The sequence below is a fragment of the Capsicum annuum genome, chromosome 6, assembly GCF_002878395.1.
Source record: "Capsicum annuum cultivar UCD-10X-F1 chromosome 6, UCD10Xv1.1, whole genome shotgun sequence".
In the NCBI taxonomy this organism is placed as follows: Eukaryota; Viridiplantae; Streptophyta; class Magnoliopsida; order Solanales; family Solanaceae; genus Capsicum; species Capsicum annuum.
The window spans coordinates 43,433,860-43,448,531 of NC_061116.1; the positions used below are offsets into that span (position 1 = coordinate 43,433,860).

At 34.8% G+C, this 14,672-nt stretch overlaps 1 non-coding gene across 1 annotated transcript; it reads left to right on the forward strand.

Annotated features, from left to right (window-relative positions):
- The first annotated feature begins 678 nt into the window (after positions 1-678).
- LOC124899838 lies at positions 679-785 on the forward strand. Its single transcript, XR_007057402.1, has one exon. It is a non-coding gene; the product is annotated as a small nucleolar RNA R71 (small nucleolar RNA).
- Positions 786-14,672: the final 13,887 nt, after the last annotated feature.

Consider the following 14,672-nt stretch of genomic DNA (forward strand, 5'->3'; position numbering starts at 1 on the left):
AACAACTGTTGACTCTTCAAATCTACTGCAAACTGTGCTTGTTGAGTCTTCACTTATGTTGTGAACTGCGCTTGTTGAGATAAAAGCTACTTCATCATCTCCTCCATATTACTAGCTTGAGCAGTTGCCTAGTTATTCTAAACCTACTATTGATTTTGTTACATTGGCCCCTTAGACAGATTATTGTTCTGTGCTTGATTTCTATCCCATGAGAAATTGGGATGGTTCCTCTAGTTGGGATTATACGTATTACTAAAATTCTATTGTCCTTGATGATTCGCATTCCCCATATAGTTTACAGAATCTGGATTAGCCGTACAAGCATCTACTACATGCTCACTACTTCCACAAACCTCTTACCAGAGCATTAGTTGTAGTTGCTGCTGTGGAATCCCAAACTTAATTTTATTAAGCTGAGTAATCATATAATTTTACATTGCTACAATCTTTGCTTGTAATGTAGTAAACTGGTCTACCTCCAATACCCCTACAACTTTCTTAGGAGCATTCCTCGAATCAGCATGCCAATCAGGATTTCCTTGTGAAATCCTATTTAGCAGTGAGTACGATTCTTCATAAATCTTTTCAAGTTTCTGCCCACTTGCTACTGAATCTAAGAGAATCTTGGTGTTTTGATTCAATCCCTAAATGAAAGTATGAATGAGAACCTCATTAGATAGATACTGGTGAGGGCAATTTCTGAGCATACCCTTAAATATCTCTAAAGCTTGGAAGAGATTCTCTCATTCTTTTTGTCTGAAACTCAGAATCTCACTTCTCAAACTAGCAATCTTCCCTGATGGAAAGAATAAAATAAGGAAATTCTGAGGTAGATCTTCCTATGAAGTGATAGAGAGTGGTGTTTCAGCATGTAACCACCTTTTTGCTTCCCCAATTATACAAAAAGAGAAGAGTGTCAATCTGAAATAATTAGAATTCACCCTTTCCGGAATGTAAGTATCACTTATTTCAAGGAAGGTTTGTATATGCTGTTACGGGTCTTCATGTGAATGGCTTGAGAATTGCCCCGCTGAATTCAATAATTACACCATATTCTGCATTAATTCAAATCAACCACCTAGCTCGGGCTTTTAAATATTATTGGTCACATGATTCGTGAGTGGGATTTCCACCTCATGAATAGGTCTAGCAACTGGTTGAGCAGGAATAGCTGGGATAATCAGAGTGGAACATTTCTGATATTTGGATCGATAGGGTCATTTGGATCAACTTGATGATCCATTTGAACCTATTGATTGGAATATTGAGCTCTTCACCTTTGTTGAAATATTACTTCTACTTCTGCAAAAGGCTCTACCAACTCTTTATCTCTCAGATGTCCTATATTCAGCTAATCCTACAAAAATTCAGTGCTAAGATCAAGTTGTTAACACTTAAGTATACCATCAAAACCCAAAAGTTTAGCAATTTATTAATTATACTAGTCCTCGACAACGGTGCTAAGAACTTGTTGCGGCTCAAACGCGCACGAAAGTTCATGTAATCGTACAAGTAATATAGTGACTTAGACAGTCAGATATAATTCCCGTGGAGACTAAACAACTAAAAATTTAACCAACCTTTAGTTTTAGATAATGGGGTATTAAGTGTTGCAAAGTATCAAGATAATTTGGAATTCAAGAATAAAAATATAAATTAGTAAATAATAAATAGTGATTTGTGATAATTGCAAAGCAAGCACGGTTGTAAACAGTAATGATGAGAATTTTAGGGTCAAGGCATTTCGAACAATCATACAAATTGTATTCTTATTGTAGTCTAATTGGTTATCGAGTTGTTGATTCGCAAGGTTTATGCTATGATCTTGGTCTCCCGACCTAAAATCTTCTATCTATTAAATATTCAACTATAACTCCCGTAGAGATGCAACAATATTCTAGATTCCTAAACTTGTCTTCTTGCAATTGACCCAAGCAAGGCTTCTAGGTATATCCCTATCCTAGATGTTAATTCAAAGCCCTTATTTAATAAAAGGAAAAAGAACCTTGCTCCTTAATTTCTTCATTCTATCCTATGATTCTCCTCCCAGATTCACATAGAAATATAGATGTATTCTATTGGTGGCCACTCATCAAAATAGTAAGCTCAAGAAATTAAGAATAACCTAGATGCTAATCTAAAAAGAAACTATGATAAAAAATATCAAAGAGTAATCATGTTCTTGGCCGCAATCCCCGAACAAGGGTGTTTAGCCACTCATGTTCGAATTTAACATCAAAAATAATTAATTAATCATACCTAGATGAAATCTTGAAGTAAAGAAGTTCAAAAGAATGTCTAAGAACCCTAAAAGAGAGAACTTATGCTTTTCCTCCGCTTTTATGCTTTCAAGAGAGTTTGAAACTTTCTTTACATTTTTCTTTTATACTAGACCAAAATTTACCTTAAGGTGGACTATAGCATACGTCGTATACTTCATCTCGATAGAATAGAGCATGCGCCGCAGGATGTACACCATAGAAATAGAGTGTGCATTGCCTTCTAGACACACGTATACACTGGAAATTAGCTCTTTAAATTATTCTAAGGCAATAGACCCCTGAATTGGAGCATGTGATGCACACTAATACCATGCTCCCACTGGAATTTGTCTCTTAAAATTGGCTAAGGCATAGCACCCCTGAACTGGAGCGTGCAACGCACACTAATCACATGCTTCCACTGGAATTTGTCTTCAAGAATTACGTTAAGTCCTAGAACCCTTGAAGTGGAGCATGCGACACACTCTAATCGCATGCTCCCACTGGAAATTGTCTTCCCAGATTTTTCTTAGCAAAAATTCCATTCCTTTCAGCTCGTTACTCCGCTACCAAATTAACTCTCTGAAAATGCTTTTTGACTCCTTCCAGTGTCTGCAATACTCTAATTAATCAACTCACAGAGTCAATTATCATGCGTTTCCAATTATGCATCTAATTTAGCAAAAATGGATCAATTATTCATCCTGCATCACTAATCATGTTTGTTAGCTCATATCATGCAATTGTACACTAAACACAATAAAAACACATATTTTAGCTCATAAAACTAGGACTATTATGGATGAATATTGGTGCTCGAACATATAAATATGCCCAAGATCACCAACCCAATTCTAGAAGCATCACAATAGAAAATGAACCCATTTGTACCATCAGGTAGCATTAAAACTTGGGCTAAAGTGAGTCAAATCTTCAACTCCTGAAAAATATTCTCATAAGAATCTGACCATTGAAACTTAACTTTTTTCTAAGTCAATCTAGACATAGGGGATGTAATAGAAGAAAAAACCTCAACAAAGCATCTATAATAGCCAGCTAAACTCAAGAAACTTCAGATGTCTAATGGAGAGAAAAGTCTAGGCCATTTTTGTAATACCCCAAGCCTGGTGCTCTGATATCTACACGGTGCTCATGACCCTGAAGGACCAAAATCTAACCCATGACTGATTTCTGTACCTATACACTGCATAATATGACATAACAAAGTAGAAACATGCACTGAAAGGCCATGAGGTTTAATAATAAACATGATCTGAATGATATAACATCTGTGTGGGATAATAGAATACCCAAAACAAAATTGAACATAATGAAGTCTAAAGTATAATAGTCTATAAAGCCTCTAACTAACAGAATTATTTAAGCAAGGAGTTGATGGGACATGTCCCCAACTAATTCCAACTAATAAACTGAATACTGAGATAATGGGGAAATAATTATGTCCTCAAAAGATGAGGACTCACTTATAACTCTATTTGTGGATATATAGAGTCTACTCTTACTTTGGAGCTCATGTCTCTAAACCTATGGTATAAGACACGATAGCACAAATGCGTCAGTACTTTGAATATACAGGTATGCATGTGAGGTAGGTTGAATGCATGTAGTTCATATGCATGAACAATAATAATAACTGACTATCTATCATAAGCATAAGAATACATGCATGAAACGTAGCAACTGACACTAATATTGTGTTAACATGATTACTGAATCTGAATATAACTGATAACATGAGTGATTGTATCTGACAGTCCTGAATCTGATGGAACTATCTGAGTTTCATACTGTATCTGAGTTGACTGTATCTGATAGTCTTAAAATTTAAAGAACTATCTGAGTTCTATTATTGAGACTGATTGACTGTATCTGACAGTCCTGATTCTGTAACATAAAACTGTGGGAAGTAGTTATCTAACCAATATGCCCGTGATATGCCATTATGGATGAGTTGGAGTCCAATCTATAACCCCAATGGGAAGGGTGTCAATACTGTACCACTGGTAAGGATAAGCTGTGGGCGACCCTCATCTGATAGTGTCCCCAATACAAAAATAGTAGGGCCCTTATCTGACAGTGCTTATCCACCTCATCAACTCTCATCGGATAGTTTTGATGTCTCAACCTATACTGGTTATATAGTTCTGGAATACAAGGATGACTTCTAAGGATACTTCTAAGGATCACACCCTCATATCCTTAGTTTCTTTCGGTGATAATTTATACTCTCATCTAAATAGACACTGAATATGATTTAACTGAACTAGATATGGACTGAATTACTGAATTCTATTGACTGATGGAATATAATTGATATCTGACAACTGACTGAGTTCATGAGATCATAGAGATTTCCTGAGTCATAAGACTGTGCGAAGTCTAAGTACTCATAGCTTGACTGAGAATATCATGAAAACATGACATGGCTCTAGGCACACAGCTAATGTTTTGGGTACAAGTACACCTAGGACTCAAAAGAAGGAAACTGACAAGGTATGACTTACTTGAACACATGGCTGACATCATAATCCATAATACATTCATAGAAGATTTCATCAATAATGTGATAGGCATAAACTTGTACATACATGGGGATTTCATGATATCATGCTAGTTAGGCACTTTTCCTTCATCTAGGCATTTAATCAACATATTGTAGGTATAGTACTTGCAAACATCATTGTACAATAATTAAACATCATGGTTCAATTCTAATTTCATCATTCAAGGGTTTAGTCATAGGTTTGCATGAATCTATATCTATAATTATTTAACCCACATAGAATTTATCACCCAGCATGAAGTCGAATTCAATTTCTCATTATCAACATGAACAAGAGCAGCCCAATCATGAAATTCATAGGAAAATCCATAAACTTGAATTTAGAAAAGGGATTCTTGGGCTTTATGGATGAAAAGAGTCCATGAATGAACACTACACATACCTTAGTTCATGATTTCATGAGGATTGATGGTGAAACCTTCTTGAATTTAAATCCCCAATAGAAACCCTAGCTTGTTCTTGAGAGAAACTAGTATATTTTGGGTGAAGAATAGCTAAATCACATGTTATTCAGTTTAAATAGGGGTAGGAAATTGACCCTTTTAACCCTTGGATGCGTCTTTTAAAATTGTAAAAAATTTCCCAAACTGGACCTTTAGAGCAATGCGGTGCTATAGCGCTGTGTCACTGGATTTTGAAAATTAGGAAATTAAGGGATGGCGTGACATAGGGCCATCGCGTTGCCACTTTCTTTATGACCTGGAACTTTAGCGCGATGCGGGGGAAATCGTGCTGAGACATTAGAAAATGGATAATTCTGAATTTGGGCCCTGGCATGATGTGCCATAATTGTAGACCCATACTAGAATTTTCCAAATACCATTTCCTCTTGTGGCGCAGTTCGCCACTGACTAATATGGCGCTGTTTTATGACAGAAACTTGAAATAGTTGTAACTTCTAACCCGATTATTGAATTTGGGAAAATCTTATATCGATAGAAAGCTTATTGAATTTCCCACATGAAAAAAAGTGAAAATATTGAAAATTCCTCATGGAATAATCATCATTTAATTTAGAAGCTAATACTAGACATTCTTGAGATGAAATTAGCTAGGAAAAAGTACGGGGCATTACAATGTTCTTACTGCTTCTTTCTTTTTGGGATCAACTCTAATGCCATCACTGGAAACAATATGACTGAGGAAAGCTACTGATCTTAGCAAAAATTCATATTTCCTAACTTTGGTGAACAATTAGTGATTTCTAAGAGTTTGCAACACAATTCTAAGGTAGTCTGCATGATCATTGTCACTACGAGAATAGACAAGAATATCATCAATAAAGACTATGAAAAACATGTCTAAATACCATTTGAACACTCTATTCATCAAGTCCATGAAGTCTGCTAGGGCATTTGTTAGTCCGAATGACTTGACTAGAAACTCCAAATGACCATAAGGCTTCTGGAAATTGTTTTCAGAATATCACATTCCCTTACTCTAAGCTGATAATAGCCAAATCTTAGGTCTATCATCGATAAATAACTTGCACGTTGGAGTTGGTCGAATAAGTCAACAATCCTAGGAAGAGGATATTTGTTTATGACTGTGACTTTATTTAGCTGGTGATAGTCAATGCACGTTCGCAAAGAACCATCTTTCTTTCGCATGAATAGGACGGGAGCGCACCATGAGGAGACATTGGGCCTTATGAAACCTTTATCTATTAGATCTTTAAGTTTCTCTTAAAACTCTTTAAGCTCGGCTGGATCCATATGATAAGGAGGAATTGAGATAGGCTAAGTATCTGGGAGAAGGTCAATGCCTAATTCTATTTCTCTATCAGGAGGTACCCCTAGAAATCTTCACGAAAAATATTAGGAAACTCATTAACTACCCGAACTGACTGAACTTTGGAATCTCAGACTTAGTGTCTTTCACTCAAACTAGATGATATATAAACCCTTTTGATATCAACTTTCTAGCTTTAAGATAGGATATGAAATGACTCTTGGGAGACACTGAGTTACCTTCCCACTCAAAGACTGGCTCATCTGGAAACTAAAATTTTACTACTCAAATGCGATAATCTGTGGATTCATAATAGGAATGGAGAAAATACATACCAAGAATAAGGTCAAAGTCAACCATATCCAACTCTATTAAGTATGCTAATATGATCTTATGAAGGACAGTGATAGGACACTTTCTATAGATCCATTTGGAAATAACTGATTCACCCACTGGGGTAGAAACTAAGAAGGGCTTAGGGATTTTTTTTCAGGACCTATTTTAAAATTTACTACAACTAGTGGGGTCACATAAGAGAAATTCGACCCAATGTCTAACAACAAATAAACATCAAGATGAAACACACGAAGTATACCAGTAACAACATTTGGTAAATTCTCTTGCTTCTGATGGGATGGTAAATTATAAAACTAATTTTGGCGTTGACCACCACTGGTACTGGATGATACGCCCTGAGGAGGGACTGGGTGACCTAGAGGAGCTGGTGTGCTAGTAGCCTGAGTCTGGGGACGAACATCCCTATTTCCCTGCTTAGCATGCGGACACTCTTTGATTCCATGACCTAACTTGTCACAACCATAACAACTTTTTTGACCCAACAAGCACTCATCAAGATAATTTTTACCATACTTAGCACATGGAGGATAACTGGGTTTTCCACTCATAGTATTTTGAGATTTGGGCATAGAAGTCTTATCCCACTACTCCTTTCTAGCTTTGGGAAAGGAGCACTAGCTGAAGATTGTGCTGACATAGATGAATGATTCTGAAACTGCGAATGATTTCCCCCTCTAAGCTTTGTTTGGCCATACTCAAACTGTCCAGTTCTAGCCTTCTTATTTCCCCTCACTCTCTCTTTTAACTTTTCTACCTCAATTTGTTGAGCATGAATCATCAACCTAGCATGATACATGTCCCCAATAAGCATGGCAGTCCTACACTCGTTGACTACCAAACTAGATACTCCAATAAAAAACTTACCCAAACTCGCCCTAGGGTCAGCCATCTTATTAGGGGCATACTTAGACAACTGGTTAAACTTAAGGTAGTACTTCTATACTGACATCGAGCCCTACCTCAGGTTCACAAACTCCTCTATCTTAGCTTCTCTTATTTCATGTGGAAAGAACCTATCTAGAAATGCATTCTGAAATACCTTCTAACTTATAGAAGCCACATTATTGCCTCTACCATTCTTCCACATAACCACCCAATCATATGCTACATAATTCAATCTATAGAATACTAACTCTACACTATCCTTTTCAGAAACATACAAAATTTGGGTGATCTTTTTCACCTTATCAAAATAAAGTTATGGGTCCTCACTAGCTTTTAACCCAAAGAAATCTAGCAGATTATTCTCATAAAGTCTCGGCTTCTGGCTACGGCTAAATCACCATTATACTGAAGTGGGACTACCACCTGATGGTTTCCCTAAGCATTGGCAGTCACAGCTTGGGCCAATCCCTTAAAGGAAGCTCGAAATTCAGTATTGGATATATTCTCATTCAGAAGGTCAGTAGGCTAGGGTGGCTCATTATTATTTCTATAGGTGTTAGCTCGATGAGGAGGCATATTCAACTGTTATGTAATAGCATAAGTTAACAGCAGATAGACATACTGTAAGAAATATAGATCATGAAACAAAAAAGATGATTTCCTAAAAATATCTCGTAGCCTCTTGCTAATAAATATGGCTCACTTTACACCCATGATCAAGACTCTTCGTAACATGGTTTGTCTGACTCCCTAGGACTCTTATAACCTTAGGCTCTAATACCAAGTTTGTAACTCCTTGAAAATAGGACTCAAGATATCACACGATTATCAAGACTACGAGTAGCCTCAAGCTAACCCTGTAAGCCTTCTACTAAATCTGAAGCTTATAATAATGTAAATATAGATATATAGTCAAAGAAAAATTACGGAATTCTGTATGAGATAAGATGAAACCATTTGAATATAGTATCTAAAAGTACTAAACTCAAGAATCTAGTCAATCAATACTAGATATCAGAATCATATCTAGCAGTCAGACAAGCCTCTACTACTAATAATTAGAGAGCCACTGGGACAAACCCCCAGCTGACTCGAACTATCTAAAAATACTGAATCATCTATACTAATAAGCTGAAAACTGAATAACTAGGTCCCCGAACTATTAGGACGTACCAATAGTTGGGATGCAGATAGAGATGCTCCAAATCACTCATGCTACTGAAACTAAGCACTTGAACCTACATTATGAGATAGTGTAGCACGTATATATGGATCAGTACTTCTATATTTTACTGAGTATCTGGGGGTGAATGCACAAGTAAATCAATATCTCAATATTATTATAAATTTGTAAAAGAATGCACGCTAAATGTAGATAACTCACATTAGCCTAAATATTTGAAAACTGAAAATCATAATCTTGAATACAAAACATGTTGCATAGAACTATCTTAGTAATAATATTTAGTTTCTAAAAGTTGTACTTGTATTCTATCTTCAGATCACGTTATCTATGTGTAGAAAGAACTTACTTTTATATTTGAAATCTGAAAGCTGACATCTGTAACTAATGCCTCATATAAAGCAATATCTTAATAAAATTTGTGAGCCTTTACACTTAGTTTAGAAAAGCTTTTCTGTTATTCTTTACTCTTTTTTATAAGCTGTAGGGAGGTTATTCTAACCGACTTACACTATGTGAGCTATTATAGTGTCCAACATCTAGTTCCCTTATGGGAAAACCTCACATTAGGGAGAGGTATCATACTTTTACTAAGGAGTATAACCTAATCTAAGTGATCATGTCAGTATCTGTCATCCATATAGAAATAGGAATAATCTAATAATTTGAACCTACATTGGCTCATAGTTCTGGGGCATGTGAACATACCTAACTCGGTGATAAATACTACTCTCTTTAATCTGTATGCTCATTCTGTTGGAAATCCACTTTAAAACTAGTTTAAAGGTTTATAATGAAAATTAATTATGTATCTATTAATCTATTCTGTAAATGAAATAGTAAAGTGGATTCCATATTGAAGATAAGATCAAAATATCAAATCTTTATCAAAATCTAAATAATAACAAATCATGGGATGCTTAAATATTGTCATTCTTGAAATATCAACATTCAAACTAGGGCTTATAACTCATGCATAAAATTTATGTCAAATCATCATAAAGTTCATGCTTGGTAATGAAAATATTAATAATTCAATTCAAAATCTAGAAATTTATATCATATGCATGAAAATATGAAAATAGCCCTGCAATTCATTTTCTAAATCACTTGAAATGTCATAATCTTCAAATAGCAATATTTGAGTATGAATCCAAAATTAAAATTTATGGGTAATCATACAAAATCATGTAACTTTGTTTAACTGGTTTTGGGCACAAGGATGAAAGAATTATCCTTGTTGAAAACTCCATATACCTTTATTGATGAAATTGATAAAGAAGCTTGAACTTGAATTCCTATTTGTGCTTTTGAAGATGATTTCTTAAAGTTCTTGAATTGGGAATCCTTAATTTTGAGATATCTTGGAAAAAGAATGGTGGAATTTGTAATTCTTGGGGTTGAAGGTTTCATGTTTTGGGGTTTCTTTGAGAAAAAGTTAATGAAAAGTGAGTATAATAAGATTAGAATAGGTTTAATCCATTATTATTAATGAATTGGGGCTTGGGAAAATATTACATTGCCCTTTAAAATTTTACTTGGAACTGAAAATCCCAATTTGGCCTCCCACCACGACGCTCCACTATCACGGTGACTTACTGGAAAAAGGATAATCACTATTTTGGGCTTTGGCGAGACGCAGTGTAATCATGTTGCATCACTAGAAAAGGGAGAGTGTCATTTTACACTTTACTGATATGTGGTGTCTGCCCAATTGGGAATTTTAGCGTGATACAGGCTAATCTTGATGAGCTACTAAAATAGGACAAATGGGAACTGGAGCTTAATTGTGAAATGGGCCAATCATGGTGCTTCACTGGAATGGCCCAATCATGGTGCTTCACTACGAAACGGTGCTTATAGCAGTGATCTATTGCTTTCATTAAAATCACCATAACTTCTTAACCGAGTATCAAATTAAGGCAAAATCGATATCATTGGAAAGCTAATTCAATTACCTACACATTAAAGAGTCTAAAGATGGAAAATTATACTCATATCAAGAGTTATTTATTTTTAAAGTTGACCCTTGACATTCTAGGTGCTAAACTGAGCTAAGAAAAGTATAGGGTATTACATTGAGCCATAGCTACTTCGCACAATGCACACAATAATAGAGAGTACTTGTACTATGATATTTAGGCTATTGAAGGGTAGTATGAGTACCAAACACATGGTAATCAATAAGAAAATTTCGACTGAGCTCAAAAGATAATTTAAGTATACATAACATTCAAGCAAGAATGTTAACTACACTCAAATATCTAGGGAACTAACATAGTAAAACTAAGGATGCAATCAGGATAAACTATCTTATTCTAGCCATACTTAGGAACCTAAGCACTATAACATATAATGCTGACCAATATACGAATAAAGAATAGAAGAGGTATTATATATATAAATTCACAAGCTATAACCATGGCTGAAAAAGTGTAAGTTCATAAATCTACTACTTGGGGTAAACTCTGGGACTATATCATCACAAAAGTGAATAGGGTCAGAATCTCTCTCGATTAAGGTAAATAGCAGTAGTAAAATCTTGGAACAGAATCTATCTCATTCAAATCTCTAATACATCATTTTTAGTCTCAAAATCTCATAAGTTATTCGTTAAGAAGGTACGATTCCTGTTATGAAGAAATCCGTTTGAAAAGTCAAAAGTTGGAATAAATCCCTTTTTTGGAAAAAGAGTAGTAAAATTATATTTTTAATTGGAATCATACTATTTACCATTTTAGTGAAGAGGAATGTATCGAATCTATGCATGCCATCACCATATCCAAATAATATGATTATAAGCATCTAAATGTCTATAGACTACAGTCACGTCCTTTACTAGGATAACCACTTCTTAAAATCTAACCATTATCATAATCATTGCGTCGGGACCAATAATATATATCCAACATAACCATATCATAATAATCTAGTAAAACCCATTGCAATTCATCGAGTATCATAGTAAATATTATACTCAAGGTTCATTAGTCTTAATTATGCCTAACATGCTAGCAACCTAGAGTAATAAGATCCTAGAAGCATAATAATTATTTCACCTTACGAGTTAATTACCCTTCTATCCCCAAAACTAATAAATTGGGCTATGTCATAGTACATTACCCAATATAATGCCCTAACATCCCTATCTAATATGCAATATATATAATACACCATCTCATAAAGAAGAATAGACAAAAGCCTACCTTGATGCCGAAGTACAATAATTAAATCACCCAAAAATCATCCACCTTTGCTCCATGATCTCAAAATTCATCACGCTATCAAAATAGTAATCTAGACATCGTTAGGAGTAAAATGAAACCCGTATTCTGATATTCAAGACAGGACTAAAAATAAAGCCTAAAATGGATTTGAAAATAAAGGGGGTAAAATCATAATTTTATTTCTTAAAAATGTTCCCGATACTCAAAGGATTACAGCTAAAACCCCTACAAAAAACAAAATAAAAATGAGGTTCAAATCAAAGAAAAATCATTTTTATGCTTTACCGACAAAAACCCCAAAACTTCTTTTGAAATCAATAATGTGATTTTCTTTTAAAGATGAAATCATGTGGGAATGGTAATTATAAGATTAGAAAACTTATCAATAGAAGAAATCTCAAAAAACTCCTTTGGAATAGCCTAAATTTGAGCTCCCAAGCCCTAAAAATTATAAAAATGAGGTTTTGATTCTCAACTTGGGTGGAAATCACAAATAATAGAAGATTTTAGGAAATGGTAAAAGTATAGTTCTAAGTTGATATACAATGATAATACGAGAAAAACACATAAAAATTATCAAAATCATAGGTTCCACGCTCTCAAAATATCAAAAATATGAAAAAAGTTTGATATGGGTCTCATACTTAGCAATGGTTTCTTAAGCGACACTTAGATTGCTTAGGAGGCCTCATCAAAGGGTAAAAATGTCATTTAAGTGGTCAAATGGTCAACAATTACTTAAACAACCACACCAGCACCAACAACTTTTGAAACTTGTTTTTAACCCTCAAAACTCATCCAGAACCTTATAAATCTACTTAATAGCCAAAAAGAAGTACGGAAGCCTTGGGACCTAAACCAAGGGTTATCGTAGACTTAAATCAATATTCTGAACTAATGGTACTATTGAAATTCTAATACAAGGTAATTTACTAGGAGTGTCCTAGACCAAATTCTAAACAGCAAAAGCTCCAAAATAGGGAAATGTGCCTAGAATGCAAATAAATTGTCTCATGACTGAAATGATAGTTTTGAAAAGTCATAAATGACATGTAGCCACTTTGGGAAGGCTCCAAATACCAAAAACACATGCAAATTAATGAAATAACTTGGAAGGGCATTACACAAACTTAAGGTGCACTAGACGTCTGTCGTAGTCTAATAAATTAAGGTCTGAGATAGGAACCCACAATTGTTTACTCTTTTCATGGCCTCGGTTGTAGCTGGGGACTCTAAAAAATATAGGCATCAATGGTGATCAGTTCTCTCACGTAATGACACTCTTAAGTTGTTACCTTAATTTATGTTTCTTTCTAGCATTTTAAGCCTTCCCACAATAGCTACAAGTCATTTATGACTTGTTAAAATTATTGATTTCGTGATTGGACAATTCATTAGGATTTTAGGCTTATTTCCATGTTTTGGAACTTTTGCTATTTAGAATTTGGTTTTGAACTAAAACTCCTACTAGATGATCTTAGATGAGAATTCTGACAGTACCATCAACTCTAAAAAATAATTTTAGGCTAGGTAGAATCATGGTTCAGTTCTTGAGGAACCCAATCATATTTTAACCTATTAGTTGAAAATTTAAGAAATTGAGAATTAGGTGTGGGACCCATATTTGTTGAAACAACCTTACATGGAAAATCTTATTATGTCATTGAGTTTGGAACAATAAATTTGGTATGGTTAAATAGTTTATTTTCTTAAATGTGTTTCGAGTGAATATCGATGGATTGGACTTGGAAGATTTTCCAAGTCTCAGCTGTCAACTGGTGTAGCTACTATCATAAGCCAAGGGGCGCGATCACGATATCCTTGGCAGAAATATAGTAACATTGTAAGAAGAGAAGGTGCAATTACAACACCTTATGCAGTCATCAAGTGGTGCAATCACGGGTCATAGGTTGCAATCATGACTAACACGTTCAGCCTTAAAAAGTTGTGATCATAGGTATTGGGTCACAATAGCGGGACTCGAGTACCTAGTATTGGTATAAATAGACCCCTAAGTCACCAAAGTGGCCATTATCTACCCATTTCTTGCGAGTGTAAACCCTAACAAATGTGATTAAGTGGGATTGAAGCTTGTATATTATTTGGGGAGTTACATTATCTATTATTCTGTGATTTCCTATATAATGCATCATAAGATTTCTTCAATTGCTTGATAAGTTCTTAGAAATTAGGGCTTTGAATCCCTATACTTTAAGGGATAATTTGAGACCCGATTTATATTCCATTTATGCTCAAATTTTGTTCATACATTTTTTATCCTTTGAGGGACCTCATAACGAGTTCAATTTTGTATTCCATTAGAAGGCCCCACAGGACCATTCTTGACACAAAATTTAACTTGAATTATTATATGGAAATATGGGTCTTGTTTTACTCCTAATAATGCATAGATTATGATTTGATAGCATAGCGGTATTTTGTGA